Below are 21,704 nucleotides of genomic sequence, written 5' to 3'. Positions count from 1 at the left end.
AGAGAAAACGAACAGAGAAAAGCCCAGTTCTTCACCTTTTCGCACCATTTCGACAAAACATGACGTTCAAGCAAGAAACTGTAGCAACATGGTGCACGTTTTGAGAGTGAACGTGCCCCAAGTTTCACACTTCACTTGCAAATACGTTCAGCAGGACCAGTGACCCCTTTACAGTAAGAGTCCTATGTATTTCTACTGTTAAATGTAAGTTTATTTGATTTAATTGATCATAATAATCATTATCTCTGCTGTCATTAATAGCACAGTTGTTGTGGTTTGTGTTGAGAGACGAAGAACTGCTAATAAACACTGACTAAAAGTTGCTTAAGTGAGTCTATATTAAGGCCTCACCTGACTCTTCTTCTGATCGATGCCACTACGTTGTGTTTTGTATTTAAAATTCAATACCTAAAAATTCAATTCAATACCGAAAAAACAATATAGGGCATTTTTTAGCTTTGAGAAGACCACTTGGCTAGTGGCCCAAAGGTAATTTGAGTTGGAGACCCCTGGCCTTTTTTTTGCACACTACTGTACACACTGTGTATTGTGAAAATGTCTTCAAGTATCATAATATTATATATTTTTGTAATATTGCCCAACCTAGCCTCAGCACTATCCTCCACCAAAACCCAAATTAATTTCAAAGTGTCGTGTCCATGATCTCATAGGGTTGGTTCAAGCACCAGAGTCTTTTCAGCAGTGGGGGGGCAGGGGTGGTGATTGGATAGGGATGTGAAAAGTCTTGGGAAGTCTTTGCTGGAGCCCTCACTGACTGAGGCCGTGTTTATACAGGATAACGCAGGACTGTTACACTACTGGCCCATGAGTCAGCGCCGTCTGTCCGTGACTCAAACTCTGTAATCCCACACGCCTCCTGAAAAGGTGGCCTGTTCCACTGGCAGATCTTCCTAACACCCTTTTTTTTGTCTTCCACATCTTCATTCTTGTTTTTGTAACTGCCCATTACAGGAAGTTCACTGGCTTGTCGTGGGAATCTTATGATTGTCAAACAGCAATTACTCGTTTCCCTTCTTGCAAGCCTTTTCCTGTGCATGTGTTTAGAAGAGGAGTCGGTAGGGTCGACTATCTGCCATGTGTCATCTGTCGGCGCTGCAGGTGGCCCAGCAGTTTCAGCTTCTCAGCAACCTTGCAGCACATTCACTTTCCAAATGAGCATCACACAAAGTGAGCACTTTCTGAAAGTCACTATTTTAAAATGATTAGTGATGCATTGAATATGTATGAGCACTGACAGTAATGTCTTCCAGGTCTGTCAGATGCTAGAATCAGTGCTCAGTAGCTGTAATGCCAATCAATCAGCACTCAGTAGCTGTAATGCCAACCAATCAGCACTCAGTAGCAGTAATGCCAACTAATCAGTACACAGTAGCAGTAATGCTAACCAATCAGTACTCAGTAGCAGAAATGCTAACTAATCAGCACTCAGTAGCAGTAATGCCAATCAATCAGCACTCAGTAGCAGTAATGCCAACCAATCAGCACTCAGTAGCAGTAATGCCAACCAGTCAGCACTCAGTAGCAATAGTGCCAACCAATCAGTACTCAGTAGCAGTAATGCTAACCAATCAGTTCTTAGTAGCAGTAATGCCAACCAATCAGTACTCAGTAGCAGTAATGCTAACCAATCAGTTCTTAGTAGCAGTAATGCTAACCAATCAGCACTCAGTATCAGTAATGCCAACCAATCAGTACACAGTAGCAGTAATGCTAACCACTCAGTACTCAGTAGCAGAAATGCTAACCAATCAGTACTCAGTAGCAGTAATGCTAACCAATCAGTACTCAGTAGCTGTAATGCCAACCAATCAGTGCTCAGTAGCTGTAATGCTAGCCAATCAGTACTCAGTAGCAGTAATGCCAACCAATCAGCACTCAGTGGCAGTAATGCCAACCAATCAGTACTCACTGGCAGTAATGCTAACCAATCAGTTCTCAGTAGCAGTAATGCTAACCAATCAGTACTCAGTAGCAGTAGTGCCAACCAATCAGCACTCAGTAGCAGTAATGCTAACCAATCTGCACTCAGTAGCAGTAATGCTAACCAATCTGCACTCAGTAGCAGTAATGCTAACCAATCTGCACTCAGTAGCAGTAATACTAAGCAATCAGCACTCAGTAGCAGTAATGCTAACCAATCTGCACTCAGTAGCAGTAATACTAAGCAATCAGTACTCAGTAGCTGTAATGCTAACCAATCTGCACTCAGTAGCAGTAATGCTAACCAATCAGCACTCAGTAGCGGTAACGCTAACCAATCAGTTCTCAGTAGCAGTAATGCTAAGCAATCAGTACTCAGTAGCAGTAATGCTAAGCAATCAGTACTCAGTAGCAGTAATGCCAACCAATCAGCACTCAGTAGCAGTAATGCCAACCAATCAGTACTCACTCAGTAGAAATAGTGCCAACCAATCAGCACTCAGTAGCAGTAATGCCATCCAATCAGTACACAGTAGCAGTAATGCTAACCAATCAGCACTCAGTAGCAGTAATGCCAACCAATCAGTACTCAGTAGCAGTAGTGCCAACCAATCAGCACTCAGTATCAGTAATGCCAACCAATCAGTACTCAGTAGCAGTAATGCTAACCAATCAGCACTCAGTATCAGTAATGCCAACCAATCAGTATTCAGTAGCAGTAATGCTAACCAATCAGCACTCAGTAGCAATAGTGCCAACCAGTCAGCATTCAGTATCAGTAATGCTAACCAATCAGCACTCAGTAGCAATAGTGCCAACCAATCAGTATTCAGTAGCAGTAATGCTAACCAATCAGCACTCAGTAGCAATAGTGCCAACCAATCAGCACTCAGTAGCAGTAATGCTAACCAATCAGCACTCAGTAGCAATAGTGCCAACCAATCAGTATTCAGTAGCAGTAATGCTAACCAATCAGCACTCAGTAGCAATAGTGCCAACCAATCAGCATTCAGTAGCAGTAATGCCACCCAATCAGCACTCAGTAGCAGAAATGCCAACCAATCAGCACTCAGTAGCAGTAATGCCACCCAATCAGCACTCAGTAGCAGAAATGCCAACCAATCAGCACTCAGTAGCAGTAATGCCACCCAATCAGCACTCAGTAGCAGTAATGCCACCCAATCAGCACTCAGTAGCAGTAATGCCAACCAATCAGTACTCACTAGCAGTAATGCCAACCAATCAGTACTCGGTAGCAGTAATGCCAACCAATCAGTACTCACTAGCAGTAATGCACCCAATCAGCACTCAGTAGCAGTAATGCCACCCAATCAGCACTCAGTAGCAGAAATGCCAACCAATCAGCACTCAGTAGCAGTAATGCCACCCAATCAGCACTCAGTAGCAGTAATGCCACCCAATCAGCACTCAGTAGCAGTAATGCCAACCAATCAGTACTCACTAGCAGTAATGCCACCCAATCAGCACTCAGTAGCAGAAATGCCAACCAATCAGCACTCACTAGCAGTAATGCCACCCAATCAGCACTCAGTAGCAGAAATGCCAACCAATCAGCACTCAGTAGCAGTAATGCCAACCAATCAGCACTCAGTAGCAGTAATGCCAACCAATCAGCACTCAGTAGCAGTAATGCCAACCAATCAGTACTCAGCAGCACTGATGATCTCATTACAGACAAACCCTTTTTTGGTTTCCTTTTCAAACATGACTTGTTTCTGCACAAAGTGCTGCAGCGTGTCAAAATACAAGCCCCTCTTAACAAAATATGCCATAGCACTTCAGAATAAAAGCCCTGTGCAGGAAGGGGGTTTTCTAATTCTTTTGTGCTTCATCACCAAATATCCATTTCAGACATTCACATTTTTATTATTTTAATGCAGCCAAAAAAATGTAATTAAATCATTAATTAGATATTTGATATAATAAGGTTACAGTTAAGATGTCTACAGTGATCAGCTGGACTTTGTAGCCCAAAGATAAATGAGAGGAATATGGCTGAATATGAAATACTTGTTCCTCATTTTAAAAATCTGTAATTACCAGAATTACTTAAAATAGATAAAATAGATTTTTGGAATGAAGAAAGAAATATCACGTCGGACAATATCCTGAGTATCAGAATCAGTATCCTGAGAGAAAAAGTCAGATCCCTAAAAGTAATGAACCCCTGGAGAGTGATCAGCTATTAAAGCACACCATATTTGCGACGTTCGCCATTTATCACACACAAGCAGGACAGATTTAATGGTGCTATGTGGTTCCATTTGAGTCAGAAAGTTCAGCTACTGGGTGTCAAATCAGAACTCCAGAGAACTGCTTTGTCTCTCTGGTTACACTATTAAGTCCTTTGCTATTTAAAGTGGCTCCAGACTTTGCATTTACTATAAGTATTCACCCCAGTTGACCCATCGTATGCAATATGATTTAAGAGTCAGAACGAAAGTTAAGAGAAGGGATCACTGCTGGAGATTATTCACAAGTGAAAGAAGGAGGAGTGGGGTAGAAACTGCATCATAATGAGTCATGAAGTACAGTAGGTGCCTTTGCAGCTAAGTTTAAAATGCAAGTGCGGTTTGATGGCATAGCTTCATTCATTGTGTCTTTTCTGCCTGTTATCACTTCTGGCACTCAGCAGTGGTGACTTTCTCAGCCCATTAAGGGGGATTTCTTTCTGCATTTGTGCATAGCTAAACCGTTAAGACGTAAACAAAGTCGTTCGGAGCGGTTTGGTGTGAAACGCTCCGTTCTAGAGAAACTTACAGAGTCAGAACTGTTCACAGTGGTGGTGATAGGAACCAGACGTCCACCTCTAAAAAGCTCCCTCACAGAAAGTTCCTACATGAAATGGTTATGAATTCACTGCCTGATGACTGAGACACTGTTTTATGATAGCTTTGCACTATGTTTAGGTCTAAAATATGTATTTTAAAATCTATTTGTGACGGAAGGATACATGCAAAGCAAAATGGTCAAATGTAAAAACAAACAAAACTGGTGCAAAATGTTGTTATTGCATGAAATGGTTATGGATTCACTGTCTGATGTCTGAGACACTGTTTTATGATAGTTTTGAGAAGATTTTGGGCTAAAACTTACTTTCTTAAACACATTTGTGGTGGGAAATACATAGTCCTCGAATAATTTTGATGTTTTACTTTAACTTTAGTTATTACATATTAAAATGATTACTAGACTCGTGTAGGTTCACTGGTGGTTTTGGATAGTAAATAAAGTGTCTATATTTGTGTTGTAGTCATGGTGACCCCTGGTTCCTATCACCACCACTGTAAAGACATCTGAGTACAATGAACTATTTCACATCAAACCACTCAGAATGACTCTTAACAATTGAATTATGCTGGGAAACCAATGGATTTCTCCATTAAGAGTTTAGAAAAGGCCTTGATGCTCACATATAGCGTGCCTTGTTTAGTTATAAGCCCTGCTAGATGTGGGCTAGCAAGCTTCTGCGCCTCCCCTGTATCAGTATTCATATTACAGTGGTGAGTAACTCAAAATAAGATGTCTATCTGTCTGATAGTGAAGCTCTGATAGTACAGCTGTATGCAGATTTAGTAGATAGCAAATCTGCACAGACCTCATAAGGCTGCTAGAACTGTTGCTGTGAAGACGAGTGATGTTGCTGGGTAGTTTGTAGACATAATAACATAGTAATAACACACAGAAGTCAAAACCCAGTTAAAAACAAACAGGAGGTGCCCCAAAAAACTGTAGCAGCTTTACAATCTGATTTGACTCAAGGAGGTCAGAGACCAGCGTACATGCTAGCAATCAGAGCGGAGGAGGAACGTTATTTTTCCCATGGACCTCATGTTCCCACGAACTCCCACTTCAAAAGCAACATTGCATCATGTCCGGTTGCCTGTGCTTCTTCATAACCTTTCCTCTGAAACAAACGAGCCTCCAGCTCTCTTCAAGCCCAGGATGGTTTTTTAGCTGACAAGTATAGGAAGTCTTTCAGTTTACTTTATCTAAATCACTCTCTTCTACAAACACGTATGGACATACACGTCCACCCACGGCCCAGTCAGAGGTCAGGCTGTGGCCCTTTGGTCTTTGGGTCCACACAGACCTCCCATGCATTGCTGTGGGAACTTGGCCAGTCATCTGTGGAGTTATGAGAGGCATGTGGGGGAGAGGAAGCGGTGGTTTGGTGAGTCAGCGCCTCATGAGCGTTCCATTCCGTTACTTCCACTTTAGCTCTTTTGACTCATCTGGATCCCTCTAGTCCTTTGAGAGGGGTGTGTATGTGTGTGAATGTGGGGGAGGCGAGTTCTGTTTCTTCTGATTCTTCTGTTTCTTCTGTTTCTGGCCCATTTGTTCATTTTTCACCACTGTGTTTATGGCTTCTAGGAGAGTGAAGGGGGAAATGGTAAGTCACCGCCTGATCAATGCTGTTTGAAAGGAAGCTGATCATGTACAGAATCAGTTTGAAGCTGCTGCTGTTGGGTCTGTGCTGGGTGATTGTTGGAGGAAGGGTGGTAAACAGTGCCATGTGCAGTTTTACTGTTGTGTTCGAGGCTGCTTTTTGAATTGTGGCGGCGCAGCGTTGGAAATGTGCACAGGTTTATGTTTGAATCAGCAGTCTTGACCACAAATTGCCTACAAATCTCTAAAAAATCTCTTCTGATTGATTTTCTTGAACATCTGTTCTTAAAAGTGATGCTGTGCTTGTGCGAGTGCCTCAGTTAAACAAGATTCTCTTATCAGTTCTGCAACCGAAGAACATGAATCTACTCACCACCTTTGAAACTGAGGTAGACATTGGCATTGAAAGTGGCAGAGCGCATCATAAGAAGTCACTGAAAGGTTCAGATGATATTTAAAACAATGAAATGCTGTAGTCATTGTGAGAGTGACGCTATGTACAGTTGAACTTCATGCATTCATATTTGCAAAGTCTGTAGATTCTGTACCTCCATCAGTTTGCACCAGTTCCAATATACTCTCTGTGCTACTAAACATGGAGTAAAAGCATTTTTTCTAACATAAAGTAGGAAAGTTGGACTGTAGCTCTTTTTCCTCGTATCAGTATGTCAGTATCATTGTGTAGATGCTTTTTGCAGAGCGCTGTAACGGAAAAGGAAACCCATCTGACCTCTTGGCTTTCCCAGTGACATTCTGGATCTGTCCTCTATTCATTGTGGGAAACGTGAAATCCCCCCAACCCCGTCTATCTTTAGTTCGGGCTATTAACCTCAGTAGGCAGGGCTTTGTAATCTGGTGAGAACTGTGTGCTGTGGCCTTACTATACATGGTAAACCTGGTGGAAACACTTCACGGTTTCTACTTTCAAATCTCAGAACCAGACCAGATTCACTGAAATCTACATACAGCTAAAAATGGCAATTTGGTCATTCATGGTACTGAAGGTTCTGCTATGATTTTAGGCATGAAACTTTAGCTGATGTTCAACTGCCGTATAAATAATCGTGATTAAGAATTGATTGTCTGTTTTGTTCATTCTGTGCATCTGTTAAAGCGCAAAACCTAAAACAGACAGATTGGCTGATTGGCTGTTTTGCTGCTGTCGATACTTAGTAGCTTCCAGCTAATCATAGAAACAGCTCAAGATCAAATAAACAAACAAACAAAATTCACTCACCGCCGCCCTCTAAAGGCGTCATTAACAAACATCAAATAAGTCACTCACCGCCGCCTTCCAAAGGCGTCATCAACGAACATCAAATAAACATTACTTGCCGCCGCCTTCTAAAGGCGTCATTAACAAACATCAAATAAACGTTACTCACCGCCGCCTTCTAAAGGCGTCATTAACAAACATCAAATAAACGTTACTCGCCGCCGCCTTCTAAAGGCGTCATTAACAAACATCAAGTAAATGTCACTCGCCGCCGCCCTCTAAAGGCGTCAACAAACATCAAGTAAATGTCACTCGCCGCCGCCCTCTAAAGGCGTCATCAACAAACATCAAAGAAACAATTGTTACATTGTTTGTCTTTGTAATGCCGGCAAGTGGGCAAAAGCAGTTGCTTGAAACCTACATGAAACTAAATTGCACATTCAGTCGCGTAGTGTAAAGCAACCTGCAGCTCAGCCACAGCAGTTGCAAGCATCTCAACAGTGTGAAACAAGTTTCATGGAACAAGTTTTTAAAATGCTGATGATGCATCACGTGACATCATTTCAACCAATTGGTTTCACAGAACCAGTGAACAAGAATATAAAGCAGAAGATGGTTATTAGGTGATTGATTAACTTCATGTAAGGTTGGTAGTTTTTCTGACAGCAGTTTTCTGAACCGTGATGACAAACAATCCAGTTTCTTGAAGCCAACATTTCTGTAACAGCTGTATAAACGGCTGCTTGTCCCACCATTTATTCTTCTTTAGTGATTTACGCAGCTAAATACATTTTCTCCTCTAATTTTACACATTCAGATTCATTTGGGATCCAAAGGAAGAACATTATTACAGAAGAGGAGACTGAGATGCACTCCTTATTTAACCTGCAGTGCTTCTAGGACTGAATGAGTGAGACATCAAGTACAACCATAACGGCTACTTAACCATTAATTTTCCAAGGCTTAAATAAATGCTAGATGGGTAGATTAATGACAGATATATAAATATAGAAAACAACACAACAAACAGCAGCAGGAAAAAATATATGAAGATGATAAAAATGCTGCATATATGTAAATTACACATTGCGAATGACTTAATAGCGAGAACGACATGGTGAATCAACAAAAATGAGTTGCTAACTAGTGGAGTCACTGAAGGTTTCATGCAACTTTGCTTCTTGTAACTGTCAAGCTGCACGGAAATTATGTTGCATGCAACTCACAACATGCAACTGGTTGCATGAAAGTTTCACGGCCTGATGATGCGTTTCCTCCTTTCTTTTATTTACATGTATTTGCCTCAACGCTACAAATGAAAACTCCCCGAAATCACATATTATGTGTTGCGAAGTAAACATATGACTGTGAAAGACAACATCTGTGAAAACAACAGCAGTCAGCTCAAAATATTGCACTCAAGCGGTTTTGTAATAATTGTGACAGACCTACTTTATCTTAGCCTACATAATGAATGACATAAGCAGCATTAGCTCACTTTATAGCCCACTTATGTCAATAAGCCTACATAGGTGTAGTCTAAAAACTGAAAAAGCTAAGTTAAAAGCAAATTTTAGTTTTAACGTCACACTGTATACAATGTAGACCAACATGTTCATCTGTTTAAACAGAAATCTTCAGTTCTGTTGATGTTTTTCAATTTAAAGGAAAAACACTTACGCATTAGCCTGTTTACAAGTTCAGTTATGATGTTTGTGCGCCGATGATGAATCTTTCAAGAGAGAATCGCGACAAATCTAAGAGTTTGTTTTCCTCTGTGTGATGTCAGGGAGAATGGTGCGATTCAAATACCCCCTCCACGAAGGCAAATACCCCACACCGGTGCCATTTACTGTAAACGAGGAACGTCTGAGACACTTGAGTAAACCACTGGCTCTGGAGCTCACGGTGCAGTGAGCAGAGCTGCGTGGGGCTGCATGCGTGGGCAGCCATGACACGAATGACTCAGCACTCTGCTACCCAGCAGAAAAATTAAAAAAACTCCCTTAATAACTCGTTAAATTTTACCCTCAATGTGCTTTTGTCTTAGACAATTGCTGTGTCGCTGTAAGTTTAAGGACAGCTGAGTACGCTTCATTTAGACTGTGAGATGTTTTCACTGAGTGATGTCAGTCACAGGAAGGTAGTGTTCTTACAGACCAGTGGCAGAAGGTAAGAAATTGTGCGTTTCATATATGCTGAAGATAAAAACACATACAAGATGTGCGTACATTGTGTATGCGTATGTATTTGTAGGGTGTCGGTCCATTTGCCGCTGAGCCTAAACGTTTTTCAGTATCAGATCTAAGTTCCAGCATTTCTGAGCTTTTTTATTTGGTGTTTTTTGGCTTTCTGACTTTAATTACACCTTCTATAAATTCCTGCTCACCTGTTTGCCGAACTGTACATATTATGCTGGCAACACGTCATTTATTGAGCATAGCTGACCGATGTGATGCACAGACAACACGTCATTTGGCAACCATGTTTGACCACTAATATTGCTTCATGTAGCATGCTTCGAATAACAACAGGTTTGTGCAACCAAAAGAAGCCGTACTGTGTACAAGCACACATCTTACATTTAATATAACCAGCGTTTTAATTTTTGTGGGGTAAGCTTATCTCCTTGTGGCTCATTTTGAGAAAGAGGCGATGAAATGTGGTCTAGTGTAGTTCGTGGAATTTTCTAATTCAGTATTTCTGTTGATTTTCATTACCGGCTGTGCACAGATATGCTGAATTAGGTTCAGTTGCCATTCATTTTTGTTAAAAAAAATTATGTATTATACATTTTATTTACACAGTACTGTGCAAGTTTTAGAAAATTAGAGTATTAGAATAAAGGCATTACATGAATGCAATAAGTGGTGTTATTAAATTAGTGTCAGTGTTTCTGTTTAATCATTTTCAAACCTCCAGTTGTGGCAGTATTATTTGTCATCACCCAGTTGGCTAATCAATACCTCATTACGTAAAATCAGAGTGCTGGTGATGGAATTTAACACACCTCTGTGACATCTGGGGGCGTCCAGGGGAAATCTGGAGCCAAACTTCGTTCTCAAAAGCTAATTATTTTTTTAGAAAACAAGGTATTTTTACTACATTTATGTTTATGCATCTATTCTAATGATACATGGTGCTTTTACAAGCACAAACTCACACATTGCCAAATGAATGGTTTCAGACAATGTTTAAGGCTTAAAATAATTTGTACAGTACTGTACAGATACCTATATAAAATATATGTAATGAATTAAATATTCTGTTAAATGTATTAAGAAAGAAGTAGTAAATAACCAAATTTCCAAAAAGATTTCAGAAAAAGAAAAAGGGAAAAAGACAGAGGAAAACAGGGTGTGCTGATTGTTTTTATTAGTTGTTTAAATTTCTGGTAAATATGATGTCAGGGTGGCGCAGATTCTGAAATGTCACGTTAATGTCATAGGTAAAAGATCGGTATCGGTTGTTCGATTTGAATCTGGAATAAAATGACTGAGAAATTGCCTGTTTGATCATCTAAGTGCAGTTTCAGTTTTATTTACCGTCATAGCGAGCTAAACAAATTATTGTTTGTGAAGTCGTTAGTCATTTCTGCAGGGTTTCTCTCTGTAGTAGTGGTACGAATCAGCAAATTTTCTCGAAGTGTCACTGGGTTCAAAGAAGGTTGCTGATGCGTAAGTCAGAGGCACTGTAGGGGTGTGGGTGGTCTAGGCCCAAAGGGATGTTCTGGTTTGAGTCAGCCCAACTGGGAAACTGTGAATACTCAAAACCTGAAGCATATTATGCTCGAGTGTAAAAAGGCCCTGAACAATATAGGAGGTCATGGGTGAGATCGGGCCTCGCCGTGCCTGAAATACCTTTGACACGCTTATATTGATGAGAGCTCGCGTGCGGTGGGCAGAGAGAGGTTATTGAGAGGAGAGGACAGTGGTGACGTGTGCTGATCAAGATTAGCTCAGGCCACTGGTAGAGAGCAGGCCGCTCCAGGCTTGGGCCGGACAGATAAAGAGGCACAGAGACGGCTACTCGCCCGCTCCCTCTGCGATCCGCTAGGCGGCCTGCTTTGGAGCTCGCCGTCAGCCCGAGTGGGTGTGCTTATCGAAGGACTCATATTCTACATTTTTCTTTTATTTTGTTTTTTTCTCGTGACATTTGTGTGGGTTTATGCATCATTTTTACAAAACTATTTAACAGATTATCACTTAGAAAATCAGCAAAACATGCAGTTTGACTGGGGGTGTTCAAACTAGGGCTGGGCAGTTTGACAATATATATCATTATTGTGATAAATTATGTTACAATATCAGGGATATATCGTCAGTACTTGTAGACACTGACTAACTGCATGTTTCATTATAAAGAGAGCAAAATTAGTCCTGTTTAACTGGGTTTAGAACCAAATACTAAATAAAAGTCATCATGTTCACAGTTTTTGATAGTGTTTTTTAAAATGTAGCACTGCTGGCTCTTTTTTCTTTATTACAACTGATCAGCTGTCTGAAAAAAATTAAATGTTTGTTATGAAATATTGCAATATTCTATTTTTGCCCACCTCTAGTTCAAACTTTTGCACATGACTGTATTTATCATAATTCATTTTGTACGTGATCACTTACCAACCTCTCTTTATCCCTTAGAATTAAACAGGCTGCTTTTGTTACTGCGCCTTTAAGACCGATATATGCAAATGAGCTCCATTCTGATTTGTAGTCCTCATTCACAAAGCAATCTGGACAGAAACACTCCTTACAACTTCAGCAGCATGAGTAGACAGGTGTATATATATATAAAGAGAGACACTATACATATATATATATATATATATATATATACATAACTTTCTGTGAAGGAGCTTTTAAAGGTGGACGTCTGGTTCCTATCACCACCACTGTGAACAATTCTGACTCGGTAAGTTTCTCTAGAACGGAGCGTTTCACACCAAACCACTCTGAATGACTCTGTTTACATTTTAATATTATATATATATATGGTGTTGGTTCTTGTGACATCACAAAAACAATTGAATGAAATAAAAAACAGGAAGTTTAATTTCCATGTATGGAGTGTGTGCACTTGAAGAGAAGGGCACTTCAACATGCTTACATACTACATCAATTTTTTTTTTATTTAAAACAAACTATATTAAAAACAATATTTAAAACAAGCTAAATTTAAAACAATATTTCCTAGAACTGAACTATACATTCAAGAACCAGTTATTTTTAACAGTGTAGTGATGTATTGAAAATCAAAATGTTTTCCTATTTATGATCTAATAATGTATCACTTTTAAAAACTAAGGGACATACATGGTTTAAATAACCTCCATATAAAGTAATGGTTCTTTACCAATGAGGCTGTTTAGCACAAGCTGATAAATGTATGTTTATCTCTGTAAAGACTGACACAAATGACTGATTTAGTACCACGTGGACGGCTACTAAGTCAGAGACCACCCTTCAGTTATTTAATTTCCAGTCAAAACAACAATTATGTACAAGTTATTCGTTTTTCAGCAGTGAGAAAAATACAAAAAACACATTTAACAAACAATTACACAACAGCTAACTCTACTCTCAGCTGAGTGAGTCAGTGAGTCACTCTTTTCCTTCATTCCAGCTTCCATTCTTTTCAGGAGACTCACTTTCAGTTCCTCAAAGAATCTGCAGACACACCTCCAAAGTTCAGTCTTAGAAGCTGGTTGATCATTTTCTGAAGTAATCAAACACATTCAGTGGTGTTGAGGTCTGGACTCTGGGGTGGTCAGTCCATTGCTCAGCTTCTTTGTTTGATGTGTCCGTCTCCTTTTCTCAGTGAGGTTCTTCTTGACAGCTACACATCCTTTCAGACCCACAGCACTGAGTCGTCTTCTCACAGTGGAAGGATGGACAGAAACACCTGTGGATGTTTTCAGATCTGAAGCAGCTTGATTTTCTCCTCTCTCTCAGAGATGAAAGCTTTAAGTACTGGTTATCTGACGGGGGTTTTGGTGGTCTAGTAGGTCTTTCAGGTGGTTGTTAGGAGTCCATTTTCTTTGTTCTGTAGCCTTTAATCATTTTTTGAAGCTCAGTTTTGAAAACTCCTGTTTGTTTTTTCACTTTGACTTTCTCCTTCTTTGAGCAAGCGGATTATCTTAAACCTAATCTCCTCTCAAATATCCCCTGAGAAATGAATCATTTGTGCTTAGTTGTAATTTTAAATGGAAATAAATAAATGAAGGATGGACTTTTACACAGTAATGCCTTTAATTCAACATATTTGACTAGGAATTTATCTAATAATCAAGTAAATGATGTTGTTGTAGGTCATTTGTTGAAAATATCAGCGTCTATTTCAGACATTGGTCCCGTTTGAAGATTGTTGTGGTGCATTGTTATGCTTCGTCATTTGTAAAAAGCGTTTACCGCCATCCTGCTCTTGGCTCTGAAAACCTGTTGCTTTAGATTTGACCACATCTGACTAAACTCAGGAGACGTGTAAGAAGAGATGAAACTCTCACATTATTGTGACACATTTTTTTGAAACGCAAACATACTACAGTGTTACCCTTTATCTTTTTGAAGACTTGCCCTTGGGGTGCTGTGAAATAGAATGAAACGGAAGAGAAGAATAATATTCGTTTCTTTGGGTTTGGTTACCGTGTGTCAGCAGCAGTTCTCTAAATTCTTCTTCTGTCTTCTTCTGCCCTAGTGGGGTAATTCTTATATATTCCTACATACTAATCTACTGAGGAGAGGCGAGCAGAGCATTTGCTTTTGCTGAATAACTTTAAAAAATATATATTTAAGCTGGATGAATAATTTTTGTATACAAACATTCTACACATCTCCACTACAAATGAAAACATAAACTTTGTTTCCAGCTGCTACCGTTTATGAACAATCCAGCTGAAAGTGGAGGGACTGCAAACATTATAACTCACCCTATAAGGTGGATTAACTGTAACACACTGAGGAGTGAGTTGTAACAGGCCCTAAAAATTCAGGTGAATTGATGCAAAACACAACAATTAAATACACTTATATGCTGCTTGAGCCTTTCCAACCTGAATACATAAAAATGCAGTCATCGAAATGAATGTGATGAAAAAAACGCTGCATTTAATTTATTTTTGACCATGAAGTAGAACAACAAATTACAGAATACACATTTAAGAAAGTACATTTTATTTACACAACATCTGCAGCACATTTCTGATGAATCTGTGCATAAAAATGCCTAAAAAGTTAACCATGTGAAATGTGTATGGATATTATTTGGAGTTATTAGCTGGAACAGTGTGTTGAACTAACCCCCCCGTGTGGAGGCTGTACTTTAGCCTGTCTCGCTCTCACTGTGGGCTGTTTATCTGCATCTAAATGCTGCTATATTACACACACCAAGGGGAGGTTAAAGTAATATAGGAGTGAATTCTGTACAGCTCACTAATCACAAACACTTGTGATAAAAAAGGTGAGAATGCTGGGGGAATATCTGATGACTAAAATCACGTTTTTGAACTTGTGCAACTTCATTATATGCTTATTTCAGTCTAGCCTGTGTTAGTTTGTGAACAGCTCTGGTATGACTGAAATGCACAAAGTCATGGTTTTATACTGAGCCAGTAATGTTTTTAATTATGCGGTGATGTCAGTAGATAACAGAGTGTTGTGAGTGGTTAGTGACTGATCAATGTTATGTTTTCCTATTTCTGAAGAAGCATTAATTTCACCCTACTACACTTAAACAACACAAAGATGCTCAGTACTGATACTGTAGTACAGTGTGAGCTCAGGCCTTTCCAGCATATATATATATATATATATATATATATATATATATAAAAATTTTAAAAATATATATAATATTTATAAGATGTAAACAAAGTCATTCAGAGTGGTTTGGTGTGAAACGCTCCGTTCTAGAGAAACTTACCAAGTCAGAACTGTTCACAGTGGTGGTGATAGGAACCAGACGTCCACCTCTAAAAGCTCCCTCACAGAAAGTTACTACCTGAAATGGTTATGAATTCACTGCCTGATGACTGAGACACTGTTTTATGATAGTTTTGTGATAAAACTGGGCCTAAAACATACCTTTTGTAATCTATTCATGGTGGAGGGATACATGCAGGGTGCTGTGAGGCAAAATAGTCCCCAAAGAAAACGTATTATTTCAGATTTTCCACTATTTTCCGTCATCAACATTCCATATAAACTCAGAAGACTCGTGTAGGTTCACTGGTGGTTCTGGATAGTAAATAAAATGTCTATATTTGTGTTGTAGTCATGGCGACCCCTGGTTCCTATCACCACCACTGTAAAGACATCTGAACCGTTTCACCCCAAACCACTCTGAATCAGTCTGATTACATCTCACACACTGAATTATGCAGAGTTTTGTAAATTAGTGGAATTCCCCTTTACCTTCATAAATATACAGTGTGATCGTATCTAGACATTCAAGCAGATTTATGAAAAAAGGAATCTTCTTTTTACTCAGGTCCATTTTACTGTTTAGTTTATTTCCTGTTTAGTTATTATGTCGTTTTAGTGACAACACTAGCGTCACACCTCCCGCTTTTAGCTTTAATATTAAATCTTAAATTAGAAGAATCGAGTCTAACAGACTTGCTGAATGTAATAAGTTCCAATCCAGTTTCTATCAGAAATTCAGCAGCTGGGTTTTTCACCCCTTTATTTAAATATGCTACACATACACACTTCAAAAAGATGGTTCTTCAAGGGTTCTTTAGTATCTAGTCTATTTAGAACCATGAGATCTATTCAGAACCATTGGTCATGCTTAAAGCGTTCTTTGCATGATGAAATGGTTCTTCGGATTGATAGAGGATGTATTATATATGGTTCTATATATGTTCTATACGGTACATTTTTACATTTTTAATTTAACAATGAATTTCTTCTCTTTTAAAATCTATTGTTTTTTTTTGGTTTCATGTTTTCATTTCCATCCTCCTTTACTTTTTTACATTACACTACACTTTTTTACATTTTAATTTGAATTATCTTTGTATTTTCTCATTTGTAAAGCACACTGAATGACCGCCCTGTATAAAAGATGCTGTATAAATAAACTTGCATTGCCTTCTGTATAGAACCTTTTACAAAATGGTTCTGTATAGCAGCAAATAGGGTTCTTCTACTGTTACAATGTCAAGTTTCTATAAAACAGAAGAACGCTTTGTGGTTCTGTTTATAACCATTTTCAGAAAGGTTCTATGCAGAACCATCTGCAGCGCATTCTCAATCAACCTGAACAATACTTTCACCACACAAAGAACCACTGAAGTATGAAATGGTTCTATATGGAGCTCATGGTTGTAAATAGAACCATTCCCTTTACTAAAGAACCCTTGAAGAACCGTCTGTGTTAAGTGTGTACAAGGAATTAGTCTCGGTGAGCGCACACACTGTAACACACTGAACAGACCGGACAAGCACACAGACTGTTAACAAATATTTAAGAGACAAATAAAATGAAAACAGAATAAACAGAATAAAGAATGAGAGAATAATAAAGAGCCGGTGTGAGAGGAGCTAAAATGATGAGTACATATCTGTAGGTATGCAGATATGAGTGTCTATACTAGAAGAAAACCTATAATCTAATATAACGACTATTATATACAGTATATTACAGGATGAATCAGAATCAGAATCAAGCTTTATTGGCCAGGTTTACTTATCCATACAAGGAATTTGGTTTTGGTTACAGGAGCTCACAGCGCACAGTATCAGACATTTACATGTAGTGAATAAAATAAAATAAAATTAAAATAAAATACAATAAAATTAAATACAAAAAAATAAAACATGCATTCCTACCGTCACTCACTCACACACACACACACACACACACACACACACACGGTCATACCTGTAACCTTTACATTGTGTAAAGTATGAGTCTATAGTTAAAGTGCTGAGTGCAGCAGCAGTTAAAGGGTGTGTAGTGGCAGAGAAAGAGATCAGTGAGGTGACAGTCAGATAAGTGGGGTAATAAGGCAGGTAAGTGGGGTAATAAGGCAGGTAAGTGGGGTAATAAGGCAGGTAAGTGGGGCAATAAGGCAGGTAAGTAAGATGCTAGAACAAACACTGGTCTGAGACGGTAGTTCCAGAGGATGGAGTTGAGCGTGACACTATATACCAGTATATTTAGAAGTGCAGTTGACGTGGATTGTTTACTTAAATCATTATTTTGTTAAAGTGTACTTTCGTCTGAGTCTGGTTTCGAGCTACTCTTCCCAATTCTGGGCGTATGTGTATTGTTTTTAAACGTTTCTGAAGCTTCCTGGTTCATGCAGTCTACAGAGCTTCTTCCCATAAACCTGCATAGGCTGCAGTACCGACTGGGTCCAGTTGGTGGCAGCGTTCGTACAGAAATGAGCGTTGTTATTGTTTTTGCTCTCACTGACGGCATTTCAGTTCACACGAAAGTCACGTCTTTTTCAAACAAAGAGAAATAAATAAACTAAGTTAGCTCGCTTTGCTGCTTTTCTACAGTCTAATAATACACACTGTAGTATTAAATACGGACTGGACGTGTTTATAGAATACTTTTAGACCGTCTCTTTCGAATCCAGTGTCCAGGTTTGTGAAGGCAGACTGATGAATCAGGCCACAGTGCTATTTTGAATTATTTTCCCAGATTAAAACTACTCTATCAGGCTATTATTCACGATCAGCTGCTTCATTTCTTAAATAACCAAAAAAAGTAGTAGTTTGTTATCAATTTGGATCACGATTCAGAGTCTTTGAAAATAAAGAAAAGGTTTAAAAGTGTGGCTAGTGAGGTGCAGCTGCAGTGCCAGAGGCTGTTCAAGCATATTTATCATTTTAAAATAAAAGTCAATCATGTTTATTGTTTTAAAACAAAAGTCTGAGCCTCGGTAATATGTATGAAAAAATGTCTCAAATTATGAAGACTTTACACATTTAATAACACCCACGCAGGCAGCCTCTCAGTAACCACAGTCAAATGTGAACACATTTAGTTGCATAAACTCAGCAGGTTTTTATAAAGGGGCACTTTTTGAGTTTGTGTACTTTTTGAGTTGTTTTCAGTGCAAAGAACATATTGGCCACCGTGTCTGAGCAGTATTAGATACTCAAGGCTTTACACAGGTTTATCTCTTTTATTTTCCACTTTTGCAGCACTTTAAAAAAATGTTTGAGCACATTTATTCATTTAATGTTGATCCTTGGTTGTTTTTAAACAGTAAAGCAAACTGTTTAATGGGTCACACTCAATTTAAGCCGCATTTAAACTGGGGAAAAAAAGTGCAAAGCCAAGTTTAGTGTGGATTTTCTACAGTAAGGAAACTGTAATGCTGATAGAATGACATTTTAAGATGAATCACACTACATGAGTTGAGCAAGGATTTACTGAGTCACTTCTGTCTAGCAAACCCACTTTTATGGACGAATGAACATTTTGTAAGCTACATTTACAGAAGCATTAGTTTTAGACCAGAACACCAGCTTATGTGAATAGGGCCTAATTTCAAAATCATCACGAGGTTTATACACTTATGTAAATGCAGTTGCATAAACTTGGTTGCTGAGCCACAAACATTACTGTTAACATTTTGCCAGCAGCGAGAACGTGGTGTCCGATTTATGCAGTTCACAATGAAATCTATAGGGGAGATTTTCACGTTTGGCTCATGGTGCACTTACATGAAGAATTTCACAAGTTTAAACCAGATTAAAAAAAAATATGAGACATTGCGAACTTCTGTCAGCCCACATGCACCCACAACTTTAAATCTATTTTTGTAGATGATAATTTATGCAGGTTCTTTAAGCTCAGAACGCAGAGACTCAGGTGACTCACCTTTTTTTTTTTTTAAGTTTAAACAGATCAGTTTTTACCGTGTGAAGCCGCCCGTGCTCTGGTTTCCTTTGTGATAATGATCACGCTTCCTCACTGCTCCCATCCGAGGGCTCACTGGGGCCGTTTTTCACGCAAATCTGCAAATGAGAAACATGGCATATCTTTTACATAGTTAATCCAAGTTAGGGATGTGCATTTAATCCCCAGACCAGAGTACAAAAACAAAAGGGTGCAGTAAGTGTCTCATACAAATCAAATTAAAATGAAAATCCACATAGTAAAATGTTTATGGAATAAAATCTTTAATAACACGTGAGTCTTGTTTTTATCATTACTGGCATAGTAACAGCCTGAAATGCTGGCCATCCATTGATTTCTATTGCAAATCATCCTCTTGCATTATTTTTCATTCTGTTTTAAGACTTTCATGATTAACAAGGGTTAAGATTGAATCCTATATTCTTACATTCTCCTTTTATCTGTGAAGTGATGATTCCAGTAGTGGTCTGAAATTTTTTCTAAGTCAAAATAAGTGAACCTCCTCCTCTGCACACTTTACTGAACAGTTACTCTTTATTTTAGGGCTGAATGATTTTGGGGAAAATATCATACCATATAATATGTGATTCTGCTGATCAGTATTGTGGCTGTGATCTAAATTGTGATTATTTTATTGAGGCTAAAAGTCAAAGTTATTTATTATTACTGTTATAAGAAGATCAGCCTTTTTTCCCAGGCAGCTGTGGTTGTGATGTCAGCACACAGATATTTGGTTGCTTCTAATCTACAGGTTATTAGATTAAATTTGCCCACATTAAACTTGCTGTGGATTCAAACTGCAGCTTTGATCCGTCTTGGCTCATCAGCTTAATTTATGGCACATTATATATTCCAGCATTTTTAAATAAATAGAAATCGTACTTTAAAATTAGCAGTTGTCCAGTAGAGGATGTGTTTACCTATTTTCACTTACAAAATAAACAACAACATGCAATTCAGCCAGGGGTGTTGAAACGTGTTCATACAACTGTATATTGGTATAAATTTCCAGGAGCATGCTGGCTGCTGATGTATGACCTGATATGGGACTTGTTTGCAGTACAGGTTGACCTTTCTGACGGTGACTGCATGTTTTCCTTTGTCTGAATCAGAATTGTCCTCGTCCTGTGGTGAGGAGATTGTCATCTTATTGAGTGGAAGCGTGATGAGAACAGGGTGGACAATGAACATAAATATCTATATCAGATACTCTCTCTCTCTCTCTCTCTCTCTCTGTCTCTCTGTGCGTCTCTGTGTCTCTCTAGATAGAGAGACCAGCCCTGCTCTGTCATGGTAACTAGCCTTTCACTCTCTTGCGGTGAGTGTTACTTTCATGTCTGTGAATGAAATTGCTAGGGATGAGTTGCTTGGCGTTTGAATTCGAGGCTGCGCGAGAACAAGTGGCCTTTGCCTGAAGCTGGTTTGAGGCGCGAGCTGGTCTGATACGGATTTGCATCGAGTCTCATGAGGAGCGTGAAGGCGTGAGTTTGTGTACTTGTGGGATGGAGTATGCGTGCTGTTTTTCGACTGCCGTTCTTGTTTGCCAGTGTGCATTCATGTGAGTGTGTCTGTGTGGGTGCGTGCAGTGCTGGCACTGATCTGACAGACATCCTCTTTGGGCTGAAATATCGTTAAAGGCCAACAAAGTCTCAAAAATGTGGTTGCAGAGCAGCACACAGTCAGAACGATATCAGTCGAGCCGTTTCTGAATCACATTCATAAATACAAACGTTTACTGACTCATCTTTGTCCTGCAAATGCACTTTTCATGAACTGATAACATCTTACACTTACATTTACACCAGAACATCAATTTGTGTAAAAAAGGTCAGATTATAAAATCAGTAATTACGTAAAATACACTTATGTAAACTGTTTTGAACATTTTCCTGGTGCAAAATAATAATAAGATGCTTAAAAAAGATTTTCATGCTGTGCTTGGTATTACTGACAATCACAATCACAATATTTTCCATAATATATCATAGTATCACAGTATTCGATAGGATTTCAGTTTATTAATATAGGCAATAAGTCCATGCTTGCTGAGTGCAGGTCTTAGAAACCTGATATGACCTGTTTTGATCTGTTTTCTTCTCTTTAAAATCTCCCCAAAGGATAAAGCACTATTGTACAGTACTTTAAACACAAATTAACCAGAACCTAACCTATTTATTTAAGGATTAATTTACCCTTTTTAATTATATTTTAAACAGTGCCAATTTAAAATAACCTCCAGTTGGCATAAATTTCACTA

Source organism: Colossoma macropomum, unplaced genomic scaffold, assembly GCF_904425465.1.
Source record: "Colossoma macropomum unplaced genomic scaffold, Colossoma_macropomum, whole genome shotgun sequence".
Lineage (NCBI taxonomy): Eukaryota > Metazoa > Chordata > Actinopteri > Characiformes > Serrasalmidae > Colossoma > Colossoma macropomum.
Note: the sequence above shows the minus strand (reverse complement) of the source record.